The sequence below is a fragment of the Chenopodium album genome, chromosome 6 (genome assembly GCF_948465745.1).
Source record: "Chenopodium album chromosome 6, dcCheAlbu1.1, whole genome shotgun sequence".
NCBI lineage: Eukaryota > Viridiplantae > Streptophyta > Magnoliopsida > Caryophyllales > Amaranthaceae > Chenopodium > Chenopodium album.
In genome coordinates, this window is record NC_137839.1 from 29034816 (window position 1) to 29061481 (window position 26666).

A 26666-nucleotide genomic window follows, 5' to 3' on the forward strand; every position below is an offset into this window, starting at 1 on the left:
ATCAACCACAACAAACACAAAATCATTTTGCCTTTGAGTGCGAGGGAGAGCAACCACAAAATCCATACTAAGATCATCCCAAGGGTGACTAGGGACGGAAGAGGCGAGTAGAGTCCTTCACGGAATTGACTCTTAGCCTTGTGACAAGCCCCACAACGAGCTATCACATCTTGCACATCACCAAACATCTTGGGCCAATAAAATTACTCTCGAAGAATGTCATATGTTTTTGCAACCCCAAAGTGTCCGGCTAGTCCTCCTTGATGAGCTTCCTTAACAAGCAATCGTCGATGAGAGCATTTCGAAACACAAAGCTTGTTTCCCTTGAAAAGGAAACCCTCTTGCACCATGAAAGAGCCATCGACCCCTTCCTCACACTTCTTCATCAACCCACCAAAATTCTCATCATCGCGATACAACTCTTTTAGCAACTCAAACCCTAAAAACTTTGCATCAAGAATAGTGATCATACAATGCCTCCTAGAAAGAGTATCGGCAACAACATTGCTCTTCCCTTCCTTGTACTTAGAAGAGAAGGTGAATGATTGGAGGAATTCAACCCATTTGGCATGCCTTGAATTGAGTTTATGAGAACCATTGATGTACTTGAGAGATTCATGATCGGAGTGTAGTACAAATGGTCAAGGCCTCAAGTAATATGGCCAATGATCAAGAGCCCTCACCAAAGCATAGAACTCCTTGTCATAGGTATTATACCTCATTATTGCTCCACCGAGATTCTCACTAAAATAGGCAACCGACCTCCCTCCTTGCACAAGAATCGCTCCAACTCCAACCCCACTAGCATCACATTCAACTTCAAAGGGTTGATCAAAATTCGGAAGAGCTAAGATTGGAGCTTCAAACAATTAATTCTTGAGGGTATCAAAATCCCTTTGAGCCGATGGTATCCACTTAAAAGTACCCTTCTTCATAAATTCGGTCACCGGGGCCAAAATAGTGCTAAAATTCTTCACAAACCTTCGATAGAAGGAAGCTAGTCCGTGGAAACTCCTAACTTGAGTGAGAGTAGTAGGAGTAGGCCAAGATTGAATGGCCTCCACTTTACTAGGGTCCATTGAGATCCCTACATTCGAAATCACATAGCCAAGAAAAAACAATACTATCCACCATAAAAGTACACTTTTCCAACTTGGCAAAAAGCCGCCTACTTATTAATATATCAAATACTTGCCTCAAATGTTTAAAATGATAAAGTTCACATTTGCTATAAACAAGTATGTCATTAAAATAAACAACAACAAATTTACCAATGAAGGGGCGAAGTAACTCATTCATAAGCCTCATGAAAGTGCTAGGAGCATTAGAGAGCCCAAATGGCATGACTAGCCACTCATACAAGCCTTGCTTGGTCTTGAAAGCGGTCTTCCACTCATCTCCTTCACGCATGCGAATTTGATCGTACCTGTAAACACCTAAAAATGTCTCCCCAAAACCAAACCCGATGATGAACAACCTTTCACTGTCACTATTGGTCGGGTTCAGTATTTAATCCCGAGAGTGCTTAAAAAATCGTATTTAATTAAATTCAATAGTCCATGGATCAGTCTTGATGTTTAGTCAAAGCATAGTTTTTAATTTCAGCCCCAACCCTTTTTATTTTATTGTTTTATTATTTATTTTGGCCCAAACTTTTTTTTATTTTATTTACTTATTTTCTTTTTTTAGCCCAAATAATAATAATAAATCTGAAAAGGCCCGAAATTATCAATCGGCACTTAAAATGCTAAACAAAATTAGGGTTAAAAATGAATTTATACGGAAAAATGGACCATAGACTCCCGCGTCACAAGAGCTGTCCACCGTGTCACGGGAACCTGTCCCGTCAGACGGTGGGTATCCCCGTGACACGGGACACCTTCTATGACACGGGAGTTTTCGTGTCCTTTCCGCGTAAACCCTTAACGTGTTTTCTCCCCCGTTTACTAAATATTTCCCGCGTCACACAACAAGTACACCGTGTCACGGGAATGTTTCCCGTCTGATGGTGGGGTTTCCCGTGTCACGATATACTTTGCCGTGTCGCGACATAGTTTTTTAGGGTTTTTTCTTTTTAGGGTTCCGTGTGTTCCCTCAACACATTTTTTCTATCAATACCCCCTCATTTCTGATGTACGCGGCATCAATTAATTTTCTGTTTTTCTCTCTTCTATGCTCTAGCCTAAACACTAGCCTATCCTTTTTCTTTCAAAATTCATTCTTCAAGCACTCCAAGGAGTCCGTACTTTACTCGTGGTTTTGTCCTTAAGCCAAGGCGTGAAAGGTAGAACTGTTTGAGCGTTTGGCCCCAAATCAACTCTACTTAATTTAATTTAATTTAATTATTGTTTTATTATTATTTCCTTGAAGTTACTAACTCGTTTATTATTTTGTAGTTGCAAGAAAACAGAATCAAAGTAAGAATTATGTTCCTTTTATTTCCATTATTTTTCTAACGATTTTGTATTGTTGGAATTATTGTTAAATTGCTTCCAATATTGATGTTATTCTATTATGTAATTGAAAATCACGCCTAATAAGATAATTTGGACAACCGGTTTAGGATCCTTTTTAATCTTATTATTTAATCAAATGATCACAAATATTTTAGAATTATGTGTTGCATTAATATTTAACCAATTTAGCTTAATAATAGTTTGGAGCAAATTGAATCTCTGTTTGTATGCCTTTGAGATTGCAGGAATGCTTTTCACTATAAGAATCGAGTAGAGGCCAATACGGGCGAATGTGACTCCATGACTCACTTCGTACCATCATCCCCAATCCTCCTTTCGTGGTTCCAAACCATATAGAGTTAGTAATCTCATGGATTATGAATGGGTTGTAACCTTCACGGGTCAATCGTTGTTGCCTATCGTTGTCCCTTATTCGTGGTTGCCTTTTATGATCCGTGAACGGTTTACAAGTTCTTTAAAAACTTGTTGGCGGCTCCCTACTTTCCTTGTCCCTAATCGTGTCCCTTATCGTATAATGTCAATTCCCGCTTCCTATGAGTGCCAAGCATACGTAGGCACACTTCAAGCGACACCTACAATTTGGCGACTCCATTGGGGAGGATTCTTGATTATTTATCGATTTGAGTGATCGGTATTTAATTAATATGAGTGGATGAGACTTGAAAGATTCTTGAAAAATATTCCTGTGATTAATTTGGCATTTTTGCATAAGCATAGGTGTTTTAACATCGCATTTAGGTTTGTCCCGTACGAAAAAATTGAATAACTTGATTGCGTACGAAGGAAAACAGGGCACTAGTCAGATTTTCTGACTGCGGTGCCTCGGTAGAATCTGTCGTGTCACTGTGTAGTACACCGTCTAACAGTGTGCACCACCGTGGCACGGGAATCTTTGTCGTGTCACGACAGTCCTAAAATCAGTCCGGTGGCTTGTTTTCTCTTCTCACAGTCAACTTCCTTCGATTTTTTTTTAAAAAAAACGTGTGTGTTCTACATGTGTCTTAGCCCCGAGGGATTTAAGCTCTATCAACCCAAAAATGCTCATGGAAATAAGGGCTCATCAGAGTTATTAAATCCACCCAAACCATGGAGTCGAGTTCGATTTCATTACGAACTCACGAAGTCGCCCGCTGGCATACACCCTCAAGGGAGGCTGCCTTGCTAACGCGTCCAAACTCTTAAACATGGTACCCTATTGACACCAAATAAAATTGACCATAGTCGAACATAGAACTTGATCTTAGGTTGTGAACTATTCTTTGCATCATTGTGCCTACGTGTTTTATGTTTGGTCATTTTGATCATAACCTTAACAATCTTTCTTTGTCTATGGTGGATTATTTTATGACGAATGATTGCCAATGGACCGTACTCACTTAGTAATTAGCACAAAAAAAATATCACGTGCTACGTTAGCATCCACCGTAGCACGGGAAAGTTCACCGTGTCACGGCAATTTCCACCGTGGCACGGTGGATTTCCAAAAAAAAGAAAATGTCGTGCCACGTCAGCATCCACCGTTCCACGTGAAAGTTCACCGTGTCACGGCAATTTCCACCGTGACACGGTGGATTTCCAGCACAAAAAAAAAATCTCGTGCCACGTCAGCATCCACCGTGGCACGGGAAAGTTCACCGTGTCACGGCAATTTCCACCGTGGCACGGTGGATTTCCAAAAAAAAAAAACCACCGCGTCACAGCAGCTTGTACCGTGACACGATACAGTTTTCCGTGTCACGGTGCCCTTGAAATAACTCCAGTCAGCTTATTTTAAGTCTTCCGGGTTAATTTGGTCCTCGTGTCAGTCATTTTGGTTATTGTTCACATGTCTTGCCATACGATCATACCACGAGTCTTATAACATCACTTAATCACTCACGAATCAAGTATAGTCCACACACTTTCTTTATGTTCCGACTCGAGTCGTGCACCAGGTCGTTTATGATCGTATACTAGGTTCATGCACCCGTTTTTTCCTCATAATAAAAAATGAGTGGAGTTTTCTCACCTGTTTTCAAATGTTTATTTTTTCCTTCCTTTCCTATCTTGAGCAATGAGTTAAATAATTAAGTGAATTATTTTATTTCACAGTACTTGGTCAAGGAGCAGGGATAGATTAATACGGTTCGAGTCATTACCGCAACAATCTCTCAAATCTAATAGACGATCAAAGTGAACTTTGCCATCTCCACATTACTTATCACCTTTCAATGGCCACTAAAGAAGATATTGAGAACATCAACAAATCCATCGAGGCACTCTCTGCCATGATGCAAACCCTTACCACAAGGGTCACTACCATGGAACAGAACAAGGTCACAGTTTCCACCCTTGACAAATTGAAGGAACAAATGATTAAGATTTATGAGGATTTCACTTATGTGGAACGATCTCCCACTCCTTTTGATATGAAATAATAATGAAAAAATCCTACCTCTCTTGGAACCTTCGTAATTTAGTAGCTTAATTGTTATTTTAGATTTTGCTTACAAGTTTTTACCTTTCACTTGAAAGGGTTTTTCTTGTTTTAAGCGGTTAGGATTTATTTCCTTATTTTAATCTTTTATTTTGATTAGTTTTTATGTTTAAGATTAAGTTTAGGAAATTTTATCTTTTAAATAGTGCTATCTTTATTAGAAGTGTGTTTAGGAATTTGACTAGTTGATTTTATCTAGGACTTCTAATGTAATTAGAAATCTTAGTACTTATTTGTAGCCTATATAATGGCATTTAGGCTCTTAATAAAAATAAGTTTTTGTCAAATTGAAATTTATAAAGGTTTACGTAAGCTTGTGCTTGTGTAATCTTGGCCTAGTTTAGGTTTTAAGCTCGTGTTGCTTAGCGTTTCTTGACCGAGACTCAAGATTCCAAAACTTTCAACTGCGATTGAAGGTTATATCCATCAAAATTCATATCAAATTGGTGTGACTGCTGTTTGACGAGGGACGAGTTTGACAATTTGTGTCAAAAAACTCAGTTTTGAATGTCATATTGATCGACTTGGTTCTCCTTCGTTTCTAAAGATTTTGAGGTGATTCTTTTTTTCAAATTGGTTATATTTTTGTCTAGTTTTCACCTGCAAAATTTTAGAACTTTTCAAGAAGCATAGCTATTAAACTGGGTTCGTTCTTTACACCTGGTCAAAAATCAAATTAATCTGCCATTGTTGAGAAAAAAATAAACTGCGATTTCTTGGCTGGGAATTTTTTTCTGAATTTTTGGTCTAGTATTTTAGACAGATAGGGCTAGCAGTATACAAAATTTCAGAATTTTTAGAGGTATTTTCATTGGGTTTTGGTCCTCGTACTTCCGATCAATTTCTGGACTGGTTTTGTGTGTTTAATCATTAACTTAAACATGGTGAATCAAGCTGAATTTGCGGCATTGTTGGATGAGCTCAAGAAGATTAATGCTCGGTTGGATAAGTCGGAAGAAGTTACTGCTTTACTCCAGCAAGAACTACATAACCGTGAACCACCTCCGCTCATACGCAATCACACAGTTGAGGAGATAAAGCTTGCTGATTTGCCTAGCTTTGACGGTGATGGTGATCCAGACTTATACTTGGATTGGGAGAGGAGAATGGAACGTATATTTGCACACAAAAATCTGGACGATCACAAACGTTTCAATCACGCCATCCTCAAGATCACAAGGTATGCTTCCCTTTGGTTTGATTCCATGCAAAATAACCGTGAAAGAGAAGGTAAGCCACAACTCTCTACTTGGACAGATTTAAAGACTAAGATGAAAAAACGATTTGTTCCACGATCTTATAAGCAAGACTTGTATTTGAAATTAAATTCTTTGACACAAGGATATATGTCGGTTGCTAATTATATCAAAGAATTCGAAAGACTTTATATTGCTTGTGATTGCAAGGATGAAGAGGAACAAAAGATTGCAAAATTTGTGATTGGTTTGAATACTTCTCTACGTAATCAAGTCAAAGTACTACCCTTGACTACTTTTGATGATGTTTGTATGATTGCTTGCAAGTTAGAGAAGCAAAAGAAGCCATACCCTTCTATTAAGCCGCAAACCGAAAATTATGATATTGCTCCAAGTTCATTAGATGCCACGTCTAAGCATGACAAACTTGTGTAAAACTTAAAGCAAGGACAATCTTCTCTGCCTCAAAGTCAACAAAAGATGAAATAAATTGTTTGTTTTAAGTGTCAGGGCATGGGGCATCTTGCTAAGAAATTTCCAAACAAGGCACTTATTACTAAGGAGGAATACTACACGTTTTTATCTCAAAACGTGGATGAATTGGATGTGCTTGAACAACAACACCAACAAGCCTTAGTGAAAGACAAATCGCAAGATGTGACGGATTCTTATTTTTGGGAAAATCAACAGGTTTTCTATGCAGAAAATGAGCCTAAGAGCTTGATTATAAGGAGGTCTTTATTAGCCACGCTTGATGAGAAAGAAGATGAGCAAAGGTCTAATCTTTTCCATTCTAAGTGCCTAATTAATGGTAAAGTTTGCTCTTTTATAATTGATAGTGGCTCTTGTACAAATGCTTGTGCTTTGTCTATGGTGGATTCACTTCAATTACCTACAAGAAAGCACCCTCAGTCATACAAATTGAGTTGGTTTAATGATGACAATGGTGTGTGGGTTAAAAAACAAGCTTTGATTGGTTTTAAAGTAGGTGACTATGTGGATCAAATTTGGTGTGATGCCGTGCCAATGACCGCATGTTCTTTGCTTCTTGGACGACCTTGGCAAAGTGATAGACACGTTTTTCAAGAGGGGAAGGCTTCACCACTTACCTGAATAGGTGGAGGGAAACAGCTTCACTCTTGGTAGATCCTCCCAAAGAAAGAGAGATGGTTTGCCTCTTTATGCAAAATCTGACTCATAAATATAGGGAACATATCAAATTTTTTCCACTAAACACTTTCGAAGCTGTATACGACATAAGCATTAATATTGAGGATGAGCTAATAAAGACTGCTGGTAGTAACAATAATAACACTTGGAAAAACAAGAAGAACGACCATCCTTCTTCTTCGTCTTCTAAGCATGAAAATACTACCAACAATGTAAGCCAAGTTGATATCAATGAAGTGTTAGCCCTTGATACTCCATTGCCCAAGAAGTAAAGAACTTACACTCCTTTAGGAATTACTTATGATGCGACCTTTGATCGCCTTTACAGTCAAGGCTTGATCACACCTATTGGGCCATTTCCAGAGCCAAAACCTGAAGAAAGGAGTGCCAAATGGAATCCCAACGCCCATTGCAAGTACCATCAAGGAAAGGGCCACACTACGGAACAATGTTGGAATTTGAAGGACGTCATTCAAGACTTGGTGGATGCAAACAAACTTCCTGTCCCTCCAGGCGGCAAGAAGTAATGAACACAAGGCGCACAACAGATCCTTCGTGCAAGATTTCATGATTTCTTTCTTTATCATTTATCTCCATTCCCCCATTCGTGTCTAGCATAGGTTTTCCATTTTGAATTTTTATACGTTACATGTGTTTCATTCACCTTTTCCATTAATAAAATGAGCAAATTTCCTTTACATCTCGATCATAGAATTTTTCATTCATTCATTCATTCTCAAAAAAAAAAAAATCAATTACCGAACTAAACCCAAGGTACACCAATGACTTAAGGCACCTTTGCAACCCTGTCATTCCCTGTTAACCGTTCAATCACATTCCATTTCTTAATTAACCATTTTGAGCCTCGTCTAACGTTTGGCCTTCATTTCTTCAACCCACATTTACTTAACCTTGGGATTGGAAGATGTGTAATTGTATAACATTCAAAAAGCAAGTATAAAAAAAAAACCAGCAAAGCAACAATAAAACAATGTCTAAAGGCAAGTGTTCCAATGTCTTTGATATGAACATGTCTCAAATTGCGTCTCTCATCGAGTGCTCGGTACCATGCCTGAGAAACATGAATGCTAAGTGAGTGATGGACCGCATGATCTGTGATTGCCTATATTGATTCAAAAGAATGAAAAAAAAAATCAAAACAAAAAAAAAAAAGTGTTCAAAATAAACTTGCAAAATTTAAAATTTTCAAATTCACAATTACACATCTTAGGGGCTTCTCTCGGGTCTTGAGCCTTTTACCCCTTTCATCCTTAAACCATCAACTTAACCACATTAAAACCCTTGAAAGACCTCTTTGAGGTGTACATACACTTGTGCAAAGTTCGGTTAGAGCTACGTTCGGCCTGATTCCTAACGGATACGTAGGCAACCTCACATCGAGGTGCGGCCACATATCTATGTATGATCGAGTCAAAGAATATCCAATGCTTATCTCTATATCCCTACCCATTTAGAGCTATACTTGGGGGCTTGAACCCACATCACATTAGCTTACCCAGCCTAAAGAGTCATCATCTTTGACTCTTCATACATATATTTCCATCACCATAACCTTTCCAGCCTCACCTTAGTATCACTTTCACACACTTCTTTCAAACATACATATCCATATCGTCTTTCCTTTAGGAACCCTTTATCATGAAATCTTGTTTCCCTACCGCGCATGCTTCAGCATCTTTCAAGACAACATTCATCAGAAGAAACGTTGTATACTTGCTTAGCTTCTTGACCTGAGCAATGTTCATTGTTTCATGCATTGCATAATGTGCTGAGTAACATTTCTATATCAATGATTTGTAATAATAGAAAGCCTATCGTTCTTAGCTCCTTGACCTAAGCAACGTTCATAATCACTTCATCTATATACATGCTTAGCTTCCAGACTTAAGTGACGTTCAAGATCGCTTCTTTACACCATATATGATGCTTAGCTCCATGACTTAAGTTCATTCATCCATCGTGTCACATGATGTAATTGTCCTTAGCCTCCTGGCCTAAGAACATGCATCATGCATACATTATTTTCAGGACAAGCAATTAAATCCATACGATTCATTTCACCTTGCTCAAATAGGAAGTTCAAACCTTCTTTCCTTTTTTATTATTTTATTTTGGGGAAGTTCAAAAACTTTTTCAAAATTTTTATCGAGGGAAGTTCGAAAATAAAATTTCATTTTTCTCGTCTTTTTTTTTCGGGAGAAAGTCGGCACCCTCCACTCGTCTCATGACAAAAATGATGGAAAATTTTTGCTTTTGCATTTTCGGTTGCTTATGTCTGCACATACACACTCAAACTATACACACACAATCACAAGTCATACTCATGTCATGTCATGTCGTGTCAAGTCAAACTTGGTCAAGTGAGTTGGTCAAGTCAATCATAGTCTATACGAGTCCCCATGCAAATTTTATTTTGCAGGTCTCAATTACAGCCCATGTCCGGGGACAAACGGACCATCTACAACCCACGTCCGGGGACAAGCAGACCATCTACAACCCACGTCCGAGGACAAGCGGACCATTTACAGCCCACGTCCGGGGACAAGCGGACCACTTACAACCAGCCCACGTCCGGGGACAAGCGGACCATCTACAGCCCACGTCCGGGGACAAGCGGACCATTTACAATGTAACGCCCTATACTGTTGAACTAATAAATTTTGAATTATTATGTGTATAATGTTGTTTTCTATTCAAATCATAACACTTTTAATTTATGATTGATAAGAGTGTAAACCTAATTTAAAATATTAATTGTTAATTATTTATTTACGGTTTTTAGTTGAGCCGGATGAGGCGAATTATACCGAGGTTACTTTTATGGACTGAACCAATTTTCGGTGTTTGGGCTATAACCTAGGAGGTGTTGGGCTGATTTGGCATAGGATTGGAGTAGTATACAAGTATTTGAATTGGTTTTTGGAAGTTAGATATTGGATTCTTTCATTTGACTCTTTAATTGCCAAGTTAATGCTCCCCTTAATTCTTGCCTTCAATTTATATTCTCTTGCCTCTTACAACTCCCAAACCCATTATATTTGCTACCCTCATTAAGAAAATAATCATCCATTTCTTTTCCCATTGACCGTGGGAATCAATCCTCAAAAGTTTTTGCACTCTTCCTTCTTTCACCTCCATATTACATCTCCTTATTTCTCAATTCTTGTGAGATTTGTTGCTGGGTTCATTGTTGCAAGGATCATCATATTTTCCCTTTCAATTTGGCTGTGAAAATAAGTAAGTTTAATGGATTTAACCCTTCCCTTCTCGTCCCCCCTCTTATATGGTTTGTTATACATGCATCTTCCTATTTCAATCTTGTTTTGTATAGGTTTTTAACTTCATCAAGAGGACTAGTTTGTATTGAGTTCTTCTGGTTCTTGGGTTTTATCGGAAGTGTATCGAGGTAACTAGCATTATTTCATTACTCTAGAAATCATGGTTGGGTTAAGATAGGATTAGACGCGTCTAGGATTTGTTATTCGGGTTTTCGGTTGCGGTTTCTAATAAACTTGTAATAATCTGTTTTGTGGTGTATTTTGCGTGTGAAATGGCTGCTTGTGGTTCATGTTTTTTTTTTCCTCTTTACATTATCATGTCTATTATTGGGGTTTTTATCATGTTTATTTGTGTAAAGGAAAATTGGCTTGAATGGAGTTGTCTTGGTCTCGTTTTCTTTCGATTGTAATAATGGTTGTTGTGTGCTTTTGGTTCAAATACCTTCTGCCTACTTATTTACTCTGCGTGAGGTATGCTAGAAATTGTAAGTGCATTTCTTTGCCTTGTTGTCATGAATCTCATGAATTAAATCTCCAAAAGCAAGTGTTGTTATATTTAAACTAGTTGAAGTAAGCATGCTCAAATAATAATAATCTCGTCTAAGTCACAATCTGATATATATATTCACATGCTATGTCATCGTTGCTGCTGCAAGTTCATACATCTTACCAAGTTACCATGATATTATGCCTATTTATTTATGTCTTGATTGTTGGTTTCACATGTAGCTATTACCTATTAGTATAATTGTGGGTAGTATTAACTGAGAAAAAAAAAAAAAAAAAAAAAAAAAAAAGGATGAACTGATGATTGTGCATAGTGGGTTTGGCAAATATTCGTGGTTATATACTAAGCTGTTCGTGGTAACTTATCTTGATTAATCATTTGATTGAAGTACTAAATACTATACATTGGTTAACTTTATTTATGTATGTTATTTTATATTTTAATTAGTCGTATAAAGATAGTTGATTTTTCTATGTATTTAAATAATAGGTAGTGATGGAAATTTTGAATAAGCAGGAGTGTTGATTTAAAATTCTGAGTGTTTAAATAGTAAAAAAAAATGGTTTTAAAGTGTCAAGTAAGTTGTCGACGTCGTTGTGCTTTAAAGTAGAATAACACTGTTTTTAGCACCGCTTCGCCAAGGGTTGTGTACGGAGCGTATTGTGATATTTTGTTATAATTAGCTTCGTACCCAAATCCAGATAATAAGAGTGACACCTTAGTATGATATATGGGTTATTTTATATTTTGAAGAATTTTGAAGTTAAACTCTTTTGAAGAATTTATATTGAATTTTGGTCTTAGAAGTAAAGACCTGCAGTTACTTTAAATTGGGGTTGATGATCCCTAAATGTGTTTAAATGATTTTTAAGAAGTATGTTTATGAATTTTATATATTTTTGTGAGTGTAAGACAACCATTGGGCTGCGGAATTCAATGGTTGGAACATGCCAACATCTTGGGCTGCGGAATTCAAGATGTATTTTCTAGGTTAATTGTTGTCGTCCGGAACTACTCGGGCTGCGGAATTCGAGTAGGAAAACTGGGAGTTTGGCCATTATCAGACGCATACGGCTGCGGAATCGTCTGTAGGTTCGCCCTGACAAACCTTTGATGGTGGGCTGCGGAATTCACCAGCGTTCATATTTTATATGCTTGCCTCATTATAAATCTTATTTTCAAAAGGGTTAAAATTTATTTATTTTTAAGATACTATTGTTTTGGGAAGGGACCTTTACAAGTGTTAATTATCTTCTATATGAGTTACTATTTGTTTTGAGTTACTATATTCAATTCAGAATTCTTGTGGTAATATATTTTTTTTCTTATGTTGTTATATTTACATGCTTGATCTGTATTATAATCATGATTCCATGTTTTATTTATTTATTTATTTTTCCCTCAAGTTTAACTGGTAAATATTATCTTAGTTGATGTTCCCACATGTTGTTAAGTTTTGTGCTAGTGTCTAAGCTTTTCTGTACTTAGCTTTGTATTTCTACAAGTACTGGGAGGACTGCTAGTTACTCCCTACTGATTATGGAACCTTAATGTTATTTGCAGGTGAAGAGTAGTTCCTGTTGAGTCTGGGCTGAGAGTAGAGTGTTTACTTTATTTCTTAGCAGTTTTATAGACTTGCTTTAGTTTCTTTGGACCTTCTCTTTTGGGATTATCAGATTTGAGGTTGTTTTCCCTCATTGGAACTGTTTATTGTTCATTTGGGATTTCTTTCACTTTATTTTATTTGTCTCAGATATTTTAATCGTTGTCTTTAATTTTTTTTTTTTTGGTAACCTTTAGAGTGACATTTTCGTCTTGACGTTATTTCCGCGAACGTCATGCCTTATGTTTTAGACGGGGTGTTACATACAGCCCACGTCCGGGGACAAGCGGACCATCTACATCCCACGTTCGGGGACAATCGAACCACCATCATTTCACGGCGCAAGGTTCTCGATACACAGACACTTGCACTCTCATCATCTATCGACTTTCCTCAAGCATGGAAAGTATTATCCGATGAATTTCTTCAAGCATAGAAAACCGCCAAATTCTTATGTCGGCTTTCCTCAACCATGGAAAGTATCATCTGGTATATTTCTTCAGGCTTAGAAAGTTACCGAATTCATCAGTCGGCTTTCCTCAAGAATGGAAAGTGTTTCAACGAACGTCATCCGGTGGATTCCTTCAAGCATAGGAACCAGCCAAACTCATTTGTCACCGATACACTGGTGCTAGAGACGTATTCTATCCTTTTACTCTTTTATCTGTGGAATTAACATTTTTCTGCAGGTATCAGCGTATATAGAGTGATTTAAGATCGCAGAACATCTTAAATCATTCTCCGTCACTATCGGCTACTTTGACTATCGGTTTTGAAACTGACGTTTCTACAAACTCAGTCAAAGTGGGGGCTTCTGTATACACCTAAAAATGTCTCCCCTAAACCAAACCCGATGATGAACAACCTTTCACTGTCACTATTGGTCGGGTTCAGTATTTAATCCCGAGAGTGCTTAAAAAATCGTATTTAATTAAATTCAATAGTCCATGGATCAGTCTTGATGTTTAGTCAAAGCATAGTTTTTAATTTCAGCCCAAACCCTTTTTATTTTATTGTTTTATTATTTATTTTGGCCCAAACCTTTTATTTATTTTATTTACTTATTTACTTTTTTTAGCCCAAATAATAATAATAAATCAGAAATGGCCCAAAATTATCAATCGGCACTTAAATGCTGAACAAAATTAGGGTTAAATATGAATTTAGACGGAAAAATGGACCACAGACTCCCGCGTCACGAGAGCTGTCCACCGTGTCATGGGAACCTTTCCCGTCAGATGGTGGGAATCCCCGTGACACGGGACACCTGCTATGACACTGGAGTTATCGTGTCCTTTTCACGTAAACCCTTAACGCGTTTTCTCCCCCGTTTACTAAATATTTCCCGTGTCACACAACAAGTACACCGTGTCACGGGAATGTTTACCGTCTGACGGTGGGGTTTCCCGTGTCACGATATACTTTGCCATGTTGTGGCATAGTTTTTTAGGGTTTTTATCTTTTTAGGGTTCCGTGTGTTCCCTCTGCACATTTTTTCTATAAATACCCTCTCATTTCTGATGTACGGGGCATCAATTAATTTTCTATTTTTCTCTGTTCTATGCTCTAGCCTAAACACTAGCCTACCCTTCTTCTTTCAAAATTCCTTCTTCAAGCACTCCAATGAGTCAGTACTTTACTTGTGGTTCTGTCCTTAAGCTAAGGCGTGAAAGGTAGAACTGTTTAAGGGTTTGGCCCCAAATCAACTCTACTTAATTTAATTATTGTTTTATTATTATTTCCTTGAAGTTACTAACTCGTTTATTATTTTGTAGTTGCAAGCAAACAGAATCAAAGTAAGAATTATGTTCCTTTTATTTCTATTATTTTTCTAACGATTTTATATCGTTGGAATTATTTTTAAATTGCTTCTAATATTGAAGTTATTCTATTATGTTTATTGATCACTATATTGCATGTTTAAAGGAAATATTTAATTGAAAATCATGCCATATAAGATAATTTGGACAACCGGTTTAGGATCCTTTTTAATCTTATTGTTTAATCAAATAATCAAAAATATTTTAGAATTATGTGTTACATTAATATTTAACCAATTTAGCTTAATAATAGTTTGGAGCAAATTGAATCTCTGTTTGTATGCCTTTGAGATTGCAAGAATGCTTTTCACTATAAGAATCGAGTAGAGGCCAATACGGGCAAATGTGACTCCATGACTCACTTCGTACCATCATCCCCGATCCTTCTTTCGTGGTTCCGAACCATATGGAGTTAGTAATCACAAGGATTATAAATGGGGTGTAACCTTCACGGGTCAATCGTTGTTGCCTATCGTTGTCCCTTATTCGTGGTTGCCTTTTATGATCTGTGAACGGTTTACAAACTCCTTAAAAACTTGTTGGCGGCTCCCTACTTACCTTGTCCCTAATCGTGTCCCTTATCGTATTATGTCAATTTCCACTTCCTATGAGTGCCAAACATATTCACACATGCTTTTACGTAGGTGCACTTCGAGCGACGCCTACAATACCCCATCCTCAAGTCAATCTTCGAAAACACCTTGGAACCATACAACTCATCAAGCATATCATCAAGTCGGGGAATAGGGAAGCGATACTTGATGGTGATGTTATTGATGGCCCTACTATCCACACACATCCTCCATGTACCATCCTTTTTAGGAACCAAAAGAGCCGGAACCGAACAAGGGCTAAGGGATTCCCTCACAAATCCTCTTTCAATCAATGACAAGGGAATAAACGCGTCGTCAATTGTCTATCCCTAGATCAAATACAATTTATACAACCTAAACAAACCTAATACGAGTATAAGGCAAGCATAGGGGTCGAACCACAGAGAACGGTAAACACCACCAAATGTTATCGACAATTAAGCTAGTCCGGAATAGGAGATAAATAAACTAAAGTCTAAAGATGCTAAAACAAGAAATAAAACATTAAGGCACCAAGGGAAATGGGTAGGTGAAGTTGACGCTTGACCATACAATAACAAAGTAGCATATCAATGGTAAACTAAACATGCATGAATATCGAAGTAAAGGGTCCAATCTAGCCGCCTTCCGGGGTCAATTGGCTTCTCCTAACATAGCCTCTATGTTTCCACATTAGAACCATATACTAGGAGGTACTATTAAATAACAATCGATTGTAATGAATCTCAACTAAGTCAACTTCCGTTACTTGTTAGTAAAGACTCATCTTTGATCAACTAACAATGTGCACTTGCAAGAAAGACCAAAGAATATCAACCATGCAAAGACTTTAATCACCATTAACATAACCCCAACATTAAAAGCATGAACAATTAGCAACTACACCATCCCCACACCCTTGGCTAGGTGACTACTCACAAATCATGTTGAAAACAATATCAATCATCAAATCAATAAGCATCAACATGATTAATAAGCAAAGAAGAAAAATAAAAGCAAATAAACAAAATCAAAAACAAAGGTAAAGAGACAGAGTAAGAGATTGCCCATTAATTGAAGATGAAGGTCTACAAAGGATTGAACAAGCTCCTTCTTCAAAATCCAAGTTCATTAATGAAGAAAACCTCACTTTCTCTCTCTACCAATGAAGACTAATCCTAACCTAACCTAAAACTAATTAGAGAGAAGGATAGATAGTTATTGAATGTCTCATTACCCCAAAAATGGGTATTTATACTAACTTAATAAAACTAGGAAAAATAGAAAAAGAAAATAAAATAAAATAAATTAAAAGGAAAAGTAAAAATAGAAAACTAAAATAAGAATATAAAAAAAAAAGAAAGAAAATAAGAAAAAGAGAAAAGAAAACAAAGAAAATAAAAATAAAAGAAAAACAAAATTAAATCCAAAAAGCAAAACAATCAGACGGTTTCATCCATCTTCATGGCTGCTCTGATTTTTCGATTCTCCTACCACCATCATCAACCATTATCATTAAATCAATGCTCCAAATCAATGGCTATCAACACCAATTGCATCATCATCGTTGATCCTCATTAAAAATCATGTGCATAGCTCGTGAAATGGTTCGGTCGAACCATGGGTTGGTGCGGCCGAACTACGGGGTTGGTTCGGTCGAACCATGGGTATGTTCGATCACTCCTCTTCGAATAAAAAAACCCCCAAAGTCTCTGACTCGAAGTTCGGTCGAACCACCAACGGTATGCTCGAACTTGATTAAATTGCTAATTGTTCTGATTTTTGGGTCGATTGGTGGTTTAATTAGTTGCGGGTCAGGTGTAAAATTGGTGGGTGATTGGTGTGGGTTTGGTTGATGTGGCTGCGTGGTTGATACGGGTTTGGTTTGGGTTGTGGTGGTGCGGCTGCTTTTGTGTGTTGGGGGAGCAGGGGATGTCATTGGTGGTCAGGTGGTTCTGGTTGTTGGGTGCGTGAATTGGTGGGTGATTGTGGTTGTTGTTGCTGGCAACTGGAAGTGAGGGGTTATTGGTGGCGATTGGAGGCAGCAGCGGTGGCTGGGGAACGGGAGATGCGGGCTGCTCTAGTTTTGGGGTTAGGGCTGCACGTGAAGGTGGTGCTTGCGGGGTTGCAGGCTGGGTTGCGGTGGTCAGGTTGTGTTGCTGTTGGTGTTGGTTGTGGGGTTGCAGGCTGGTGGTGCGGTTTGTTTGTGTTGGTGCTGCTACGGGGTGAAGCAGGGGCAGCGAAGTGCTTGTGTTGTTGGTGTGTGTGTGGTGGAGGGGTGAAGCAGAGGCTGTTGTGGTGTGTGGTGGAGGATAAGGGAGGTGTGCGGTGATGGATAAGGGGCAGCAAGTTTTTTTTTTTTGGCGTTTGACTCAACTTGGAACCCGAACCCACTTGACATAAAACCCGAACCCCTACACACAAAACCGAGGAGAAATCAAGACATGTAAGAATGAAATAAATAAATTAGGAATAAAATAAAGTAAAATAGAAAAAGAGAAAAAACACTAAACTAAAAAAAATTAAATAAAACTATACAAGTAAATAAAATCAAATAAACAACAAAATAAACTTAAAACTAATAAAAACTAAACAAAAACTATACAAGCATAGAAAGTGAAATAAAATACGAAAATAAACTAAAGCTAATAAAATAAAGAAAATAAACTAAAAAGCCCCAAAATTACCAAATAAACAAGAAACTTTATTAAAGAGAAAACAAGAGAAAGAAAGGGAAAATAAGATAAAATAAACACGAAAATGACTCTAAAACTACTCCCTAAGAGTGACATAAATGTCACTCATCAAATTCCCCCAAGCTAAACCTTTGCTCGTCCTCGAGCAAAGCTAAGGCAAAAGAGAACAAGATGGAATTATTAAAGGCAAAAGAAACAAAATAGAAACAAAGAGAAAGAATGTACACTAACTCACTGTCGTAGGAATCACGGATGCATTTAGCGTATGCATCAAGCCCTTTAAACCCCTATGTCGCCTAAGAGGACGAGTAAGCTCTCGTGAGGGTTTCCTAAGAGGTTTAACCCACAACTCTCGACAAAAACCAAGGCAAGGTAACAAAAGGAAAAAGGAAAAAGGAAAAGGAACACTAAGAGAAAAAGCGAACACAAGCTCATGCATGGACAAGAAATAAGAACGAGTACTAATGAATGCAAACCTTTCTAAATGGAAAAATGTATGCACGTTCCAAGATGTCAATGGTTGATTGAAACATAACACATGCTAAGCATAGAGAACTACTTAGGACTCAATCCACCCTAGCCCTAACCAATCGGGCCACGTTCTCTCCACCAGCTTCAAATCAACCCTTAAACTAGCTTCTCAAGATTCCACGAAGGAACCGGAAAAAGATAAAGAAATGAAAAACTTTGAGAAGGTAATCCCGACGTCTCAACTATGCATACTCTTTCCATAGGTTTGAAGTCTATCTCCCTCCATCGTTCTTTTGACCTAAACCACTAAAGTGTAAGGGTCTTTTTATTGGTTGTAACGTCAGGCTAAGGGTTAAGGCGGGGTAAAAATTTAAAATTTGGTGATAATTCCTAAGTGAAGCAAAAAGTGCGGCCGACACTCAAAAATAACTCAAGAATTCACTAAATATCAAGCAAAAATACTACTAATGCCGTTCCCCCAAGCTTATTCAACATCAACACACAATATTCCCCCCAAGCTTGAACAAAGCATTGTCCTCAATGCTTAAACTAAGGAAGAAAATGAATCCATCTAAAATATTTTTGTTGGTTTTGTTTCTTTTCCAATTTTTTTTCTCTTTTTTTTTTTAACTTTATTCATTGTCCTTGCCTTTTTTAAATTTTGGACGGCTTTTTCTTGAAATTTCACTTGATTTTCATAAATTTGCATATTTCTTTACAAGCTCAATTCTAACCAAATCTCAAAGTGCTTCTTGTTTATAATCAACAACTCAAAACTTAAACCTCACATGCTAATGCTTCACTAACTAAAAGGTTGGTAAACATAGGACATTAGGTTTTTAATGTGGTTTAAACAAGAGCGGGAAACATAAGGCTCAAATTGGTTAGCAAGTAGGTTTATGCAAAATAGAAAATCAAATTTGTAACAAAACAAAAAGAAGATAAAGAAAAAAAAATGAGAAAGAAGTGCCCTTTTCCTCCCCTAGAGTGCTTCGTTCACGATCTTGGGCGCTATAAGTCAAAACAAGGATCAAGACATGCATAGCTAAGGATCCAAATGCGCCACACAACAAAGTGATGAAGGCTAAAACAATGTTACCTCACACGGGATTATAACTAAGCAAATACCAACTAAGGGTACCAAATCCACTATAGAGAGCAACACCATCTTACCACATACCCGTGAACTAGGGCTTCATGGATTCCTAAAAGTTCTTAACCCGGCTACCTTAGCATGTAATATCCTAGAGTCAACCAATGACACTCTCAAATCGTACACACATTAACCACTTAGGAAGAAAGGCATTCAAGAGTAAACAAATCCAAAAGATATAATGTCCAATTAAGAACAAACAAAACACAATTTTGCTAAACTTGCCTTGAAGTAAACAAAAATCTTTTTGGATTTTCCAAAAGCATGAAAAACATGGAAATGCATATACTCACGTGCATGGCATATATGAATCAACATCCCACCAAACATGATAGAATACCCTCCCCCAAGCTTGAAAGAAACCAAGCTTTCAAATCATAAACAATGAAACCAAGGAGGGGAATACAAGGACAAATTAATCCAACATTACCAACACATGATCTTCAAGTCACAATAAGTAAGAGAGAGAGGGAAAAGAAGGATATTACCGGATATGGGATAAATGCAAGATCACACAAAAAAAACCCGAAATAACCTCATATAAGCCATAATCTCTACAAATAAGGCCTGAATTCCACATGATAGGTAAGTTGAGGCGCATTTCCTTGATTCTTGATCATCACCAATGCGCAAGAGTATATCAAGTTGTGTACCTAGCAAGGAACACAAACACGTCCATGTGAGAAAATCTAATCTAAAAACAAAAGAAAATGAAAGCAATAAAACACGGGTTACTTCCCGCAAAGGCTTGTTTAACGTCCAAGCGAGACCGCTCTAGGAAATAATAATTCAACGCACGCAAGAGCTTGTCAAATGCACTACTACACATTTCATGGGGGTGTAAATAGGCAAATGACGGAATAAGAACGTGCAACAAAATCATTGCACGCAAGTGAAGAGGGAGATGCCAAAATAAAGAAGAAGAAGGATCGAAAAGAAACTCAAGAAAGTAAGAAGTAGAAGAAGGAAAAGAATAGTGGAAAGAAAAGGAAAAAGGCAAATCCTCATCACATATTTTTTTGTTGACAAAATTCCTCTCTTCCTCAATGATGATGGAATGAGGGACATGAAAATCATCCATAGAGGGCGGCTTCCCAATAGGTTGTTTGAGATAGGAAGGGAGAGAAGTAGGGTAAGGAAGGATGTGGTCGAACCTTAGAGAAAAAGGGGTATGAGAAACGGGAAAAGGGGTAGCTACTCCCTCACCACAAGGTCTCACATCGCCAATGAGGGCATGAAAATCAATCATAGCATCCTCAAATGAAGGGCACTCACGATCTACACCTCCCTCAAGCTCAAAAACTCCAAGGGAGTCAACCTTATCCTCCTTTTCACCACAATAGACAACCTTTCCTTCAACTATCTCAAAACCCAAGGTCCCAAAATCGTGCATGAATGGAGGTAGATTCATCTCAAACTCATCTAAGTCCCAAGAAGCGTTCTCGATGAAATCATCCAATAATCTATAAGTCCTCATATGACTCTCTAAAAATATGTGGGACATTACCTCAAAAGAGTCTATATACTCATAGATTGAAGGGTCACAAACATACACTTGAGACTCATCAAGATGGGGAGAAGGAGTAGGATTTTCAAAATCAACACTCTTTTCGTTTTCAACTCCTTCACCATCACTCGAATGCTCTCTAATGGGATCCTCACTCATATGGGGAAGAGAAGAAGAAGGAAGGGCATTTTCTTGAGAGTTGGCTAGTTGGAGAATTTGGCTCTCAAGCATCTTCATTCTAGCTTCCGTCTCCCTATTCTCAACTTCCCTCATCTTGTTATACTTCTCCATCATCTCCATTATCCTCATTATCTTCTCTTCCTTCAAACTTTCCATAGAATTACCCTCATAAAAGGACTCATTAGAAGCATAAGGGAAATCATTTGAAGCCATGTAAGAACAAGAAGATGAGGAGGAAGGATCATTCACATTATAAACATGAGCATCATCATATTGGGGAGAGGGGGCATAATCAAGCAAACGAGATTCATCATCAACAATAGGAGATAGAGAGTTGAAATCACTTGTACTAGGTTTACAAATAGGATCACAAGACAAATCATGGGGATGCATGCCACTAATAAAACTATTATCACATTGAGAATCAAAATTAGCAACATTACATGCCCTATTGCGTACTTTCTTAGCAAACCGTACAAAAAAGCTCCAAGCACTATGAACCGATAATGCTTGAAATTCTCCATTAAACCTAATTTCAACTTCATATCTCGTTTGTTCATTCATGCCATAGTAACAAATCTCACAAGCTTCATAAGGATTATAACCATTATAGTTCAAAAACCCCACAAGTCTATGGAAGTAGACATAAAAAGGCTCATCATCATATTGAGGAAAAGAAAAATGTGCCATTTTTCAAAAACAAAACAAAGAGAACAAAAACAAATCAAAAGAAAATATATACAATGGACTAGTCTCAATAAGATAACATAACGGTAATGGAAGCCGTTCCCCGGCAACGGCGCCAATTTGACAAGGGAATAAACGCGTCGTCAATTGTCTATCCCTAGATCAAATACAATTTATACAACCTAAACAAACCTAATACGAGTATAAGGCAAGCATAGGGGTCGAACCACAGAGAACGGTAAACACCACCAAATGTTATCGGCAATTAAGCTAGTCCGGAATAGGAGATAAATAAACTAAAGTCTAAAGATGCTAAAACAAGAAATAAAACATTAAGGCACCTAGGGAAATGGGTAGGTGAAGTTGACGTTTGACCATACAATAACAAAGTAGCATATCAATGGTAAACTAAACATGCATGAATATCGAAGTAAAGGGTCCAATCTAGCCGCCTTCCGGGGTCAATTGGCTTCTCCTAACATAGCCTCTATGTTTCCACATTAGAACCATATACTAGGAGGTACTATTAAATAACAATCGATAGTAATGAATCTCAACTAAGTCAACTTCCGTTACTTGTTAGTAAAGACTCATCTTTGATCAACTAACAATGTGCACTTGCAAGAAAGACCAAAGAATCTCAAGCATGCAAAGACTTTAATCACCATTAACATAACCCCAACATTAAAAGCATGAACAATTAGCAACTACACCATCCCCACACCCTTGGCTAGGTGACTACTCACAAATCATGTTGAAAACAATATCAATCATAAAATCAATAAGCATCCACATGATTAATAAGCAAAGAAGAAAAATAAAAGCAAATAAACAAAATAAAAAACAAAGGTAAAGAGACAGAGTAAGAGATTGCTCATTAATTGAAGATGAAGGTCTACAAAGGATTGAACAAGCTTCTTCTTCAAAATCCAAGTTCATTAATGAAGAAAACCTCACTTTCTCTCTCTGCCAATGAAGACTAATCCTAACCTAACCTAAAACTAATTAGAGAGAAGGATAGATAGTTATTGAATGTCTCATTACCCCAAAAATGGGTATTTATACTAACTTAATAAAACTAGGAAAAATAGAAAAATAAAATAAAATAAAATAAATTAAAAGGAAAAGTAAAAATAGAAAACTAAAATAAGAATAAAAAAATAAAAGAAAGAAAATAAGAAAAAGAGAAAAGAAAACAAAGAAAATAAAAATAAAAGAAAAACAAAATTAAATCCAAAAAGCAAAACAATCAGACGGTTTCATCCATCTTCATGGCTGCTCTGATTTTTCGATTCTCCTACCACCATCATCAACCATTATCATTAAATCAATGCTCCAAATCAATGGCTATCAACACTAATTGCATCATCATCGTTGATCCTCATTAAAAATCATGTGCATAGCTCGTGAAATGGTTCGGTCGAACCATGGGTTGGTGCGGCCGAACTACGGGGTTGGTTCGGTCGAACCATGGGTATGTTCGACCACTCCTCTTCGAATAAAAAAACCCCCAAAGTCTCTGACTCGAAGTTCGGTCGAACCACCAACGGTATGCTCGAACTTGATTAAATTGCTAATTGTTCTAATTTTTGGGTCGATTGGTGGTTTAATTAGTTGCGGGTCAGGTGTGAAATTGGTGGGTGATTGGTGTGGGTTTGGTTGATGTGGCTGCGTGGTTGATACGGGTTTGGTTTGGGTTGTGGTGGTGCGGCTGCTTTTGTGTGTTGGGGGAGCAGGGGATGTCATTGGTGGTCAGGTGGTTCTGGTTGTTGGGTGCGTGAATTGGTGGGTGATTGTGGTTGTTGTTGCTGGCAACTGGAAGTGAGGGGTTATTGGTGACGATTGGAGGCAGCAGCGGTGGCTGGGGAACGGGAGATGCGGGCTGCTCTAGTTTTGGGGTTAAGGCTGCACGTGAAGGTGGTGCTTGCGGGGTTGCAGGCTGGGTTGCGGTGGTCAGGTTGTGTTGCTGTTGGTGTTGGTTGTGGGGTTGCAGGCTGGTGGTGTGGTTTGTTTGTGTTGGTGCTGTTGCGGGGTGAAGCAGGGGCAGCGAAGTGCTTGTGTTGTTGGTGTGTGTGTGGTGGAGGGGTGAAGCAGAGGCTGTTGTGGTGTGTGGTGGAGAATAAGGGAGGTGTGCGGTGATGGATAAGGGGCATCAGGTTTTTTTTTTGGCGTTTGACTCAACTTGGAACCCGAACCCACTTGACATAAAACCCGAACCCCTACACACAAAACCGAGGAGAAATCAAGACATGTAAGAATGAAATAAATAAATTAGGAATAAAATAAAGTAAAATAGAAAAAGAGAAAAAACACTAAACTAATAAAAATTAAATAAAACTATACAAGTAAATAAAATCAAATAAATAACAAAATAAACTTAAAACTAATAAAAACTAAACAAAAACTATACAAGCATAGAAAGTGAAATAAAATACGAAAATAAACTAAAGCTAATAAAATAAAGAAAATAAACTAAAACACCCCAAAATTACCAAATAAACAAGAAACTTTATTAAAGAGAAAACAAGAGAAAGAAAGGGAAAATAAGATAAAATAAACACGAAAATGACTCTAAAACTACTCCCTAAGAGTGACATAAATGTCACTCATCAATCAACTCACCAACTTGTCTTTGAAGCTCTCTTGCTTCATCGGGGGTACACCTTTAAGCCGGTCTATTAAGGAGTTGTTATCCGGGAATAAGATCGATTTGATGTTCAATTCCTCTATTAGGTGGAAAACCGGGGGGAGATCATCGGGAAAAACATCATGGTACTCAAACAATACTTCCTTGACAAGGGGGTGGATTGGGTTTTCTCTCTCACTCTCTTGTGTTTCCCTAAGAAGACAAATAAATAAAAGGTTTCCTTGATCTATCTCCTTTCCCATCTCATTTTCCCCAATGAGAAGGTTCTCTTTGATTGTGTTTCCCGTACCCAAGGGTTCTTTGTGTTTGATGGTGGGGTACAAGGGGTTGAGTACAATCTTCTTCTTATCCATCATGAATGAATAAGTGTTCTTTCTTCCATCATGCATTACATCTCTATCAAATTGCCAAGGTCTACCAAGCAATACAGGACAAGCATCCATAGGCAATACATCACAAAGTACCTCATCCTTATATAGCTTGCTAATTGAGAAAGAAAGAAGAGTTTGTTTCGTTACCTTCACCTTATTGTGATTGTTAAGCCATTGAAGCTTGTAGGGATTAGGATTATTGGTAGTTTCAAGATTGAGCTTGCTCACCAATGTTGTTGAAGCCACATTAGTGCAAGAGCCACTATCAATGATAAGGTTGCAAACTCGATCCTTGATGGTGCAACGAGTTTGGAAGATGTTTTCCCTTTGCTCTTCTGCCAAAGGAGTAGAAATGGAGTGAAGTGCCCTCCTCACAACAAGGATTTGACCCTCATCGGCTTCAACTTGAATCTCATCCTCTTCATCACATATAGGGTCTCCGAAATCCCTCTTCTCATCTTCGTAATAATCATCATCCATTTCACGAATCATCATAGCTCTACTATTTGGACACTCATTAGCAAAATGTCCATAACCCCTACACTTGTAGCAAGTCTTCCGATTGCTCATCTTATTGTGATCATCTTTGCTAGAAGAGAGCATGGGAGCCTTGCCTTTGTCATCCTTGGCAATGGTCTTGCTTGTCTCACCCTTTGGAGCAAAAGAACTCTTGAAGGTAGGCTTAGTATACCCACTAGCACTACTCACCTTGTCATACTTCTCAAACTTCAAAGTTTTTTGCACCACTTGATCAAAACTTCCATGGGCATACACATCAACCTTTCCCCCAAGCTTTCTTTCAAGACCACCAATATACCTAGCAATCTTATGCTCCGGTGCTTCTTCAATTCCACTCATGATAGAAAGTTTCTCAAACTACCTAGTATACTTCTCTACCGATATAGTTCCTTGCTTAAGAGAGTTCAATTTAAGATAAGCATCTTGCAAATAATCTTTAGGCACAAAGGCCTTGTTCATATGTTTTTTCAATTTCTCCCAAGAATTGATTTTTGATTTTCCATCTTTCTTCCTACGATTCTTTAAGTTCTCATACCACAAAGAAGCATGTTTTTTTAGTTTAAGGATGGCCAATTTGAAATGTTTTTCATCATTATAACCCTTATATTCAAACACATTCTCCATACTCCTAACCCAATCAAGAAATTCATTAGGATCAAGATTACCTTCAAAGTCCGGAAATTCCAACTTGATGTCTCGGTCACGGTTGTCCTCATGGTCTCGTTGGTGGTATTCCCTTCTCCGGCGAGGAGAGTGATAGTCATCTTCTTCACTAGGGATCCTCCTCCTTCTAGGACTCCTTTTATTATCCAAGACCTCAAGAAGTCTATCAAACTTCTTTTCTACAGTATCCAATCTAGAGTTTTCATTGTAACCTTCATCATCTTCATAATAGTACCTATCACCCATGTTTCAAGATAGAAAGCTTGTATTTTGAGAGAAACTTCAAATTTTTGTGGGAAAAGATGAGATCTTTTGAGAGGGGGAAAGAGAAATTCAAAAAGGTAGGATCTTTCTAGGATAATAACCTAGGCTCTGATACCAAATGATATGAAATAACCAAGAAAACATAAGAAAAAGGGAGGAGAAATAAAGTAACAACAAGTTCAATCAACAAATAAGGATAAACCTATCACAAAATCACAAAGATAAATGAAATAGGGACCCTGTTGTGCGTGTGCGTGCGCACGGACCCTGCTGTGCGTGTGCACGAGCCTGCTTCGATCCCCTTTACTTGATTTATTATAAATACCCTTGACTTTTCCTTTTTCAGGGGATGACGATTTTATATGTACTTGAGACTTATTTCGAGAA

The 26666-nt window shown here is 37.8% G+C and overlaps 1 pseudogene; it reads right to left on the reverse strand.

Moving 5' to 3' along the window:
• Positions 1 to 203: 203 nt before the first annotated feature.
• Positions 204 to 26261, reverse strand: LOC145636846 (uncharacterized; annotated as a pseudogene).
• Between the last annotated feature and the right edge of the window lie 405 nt (positions 26262 to 26666).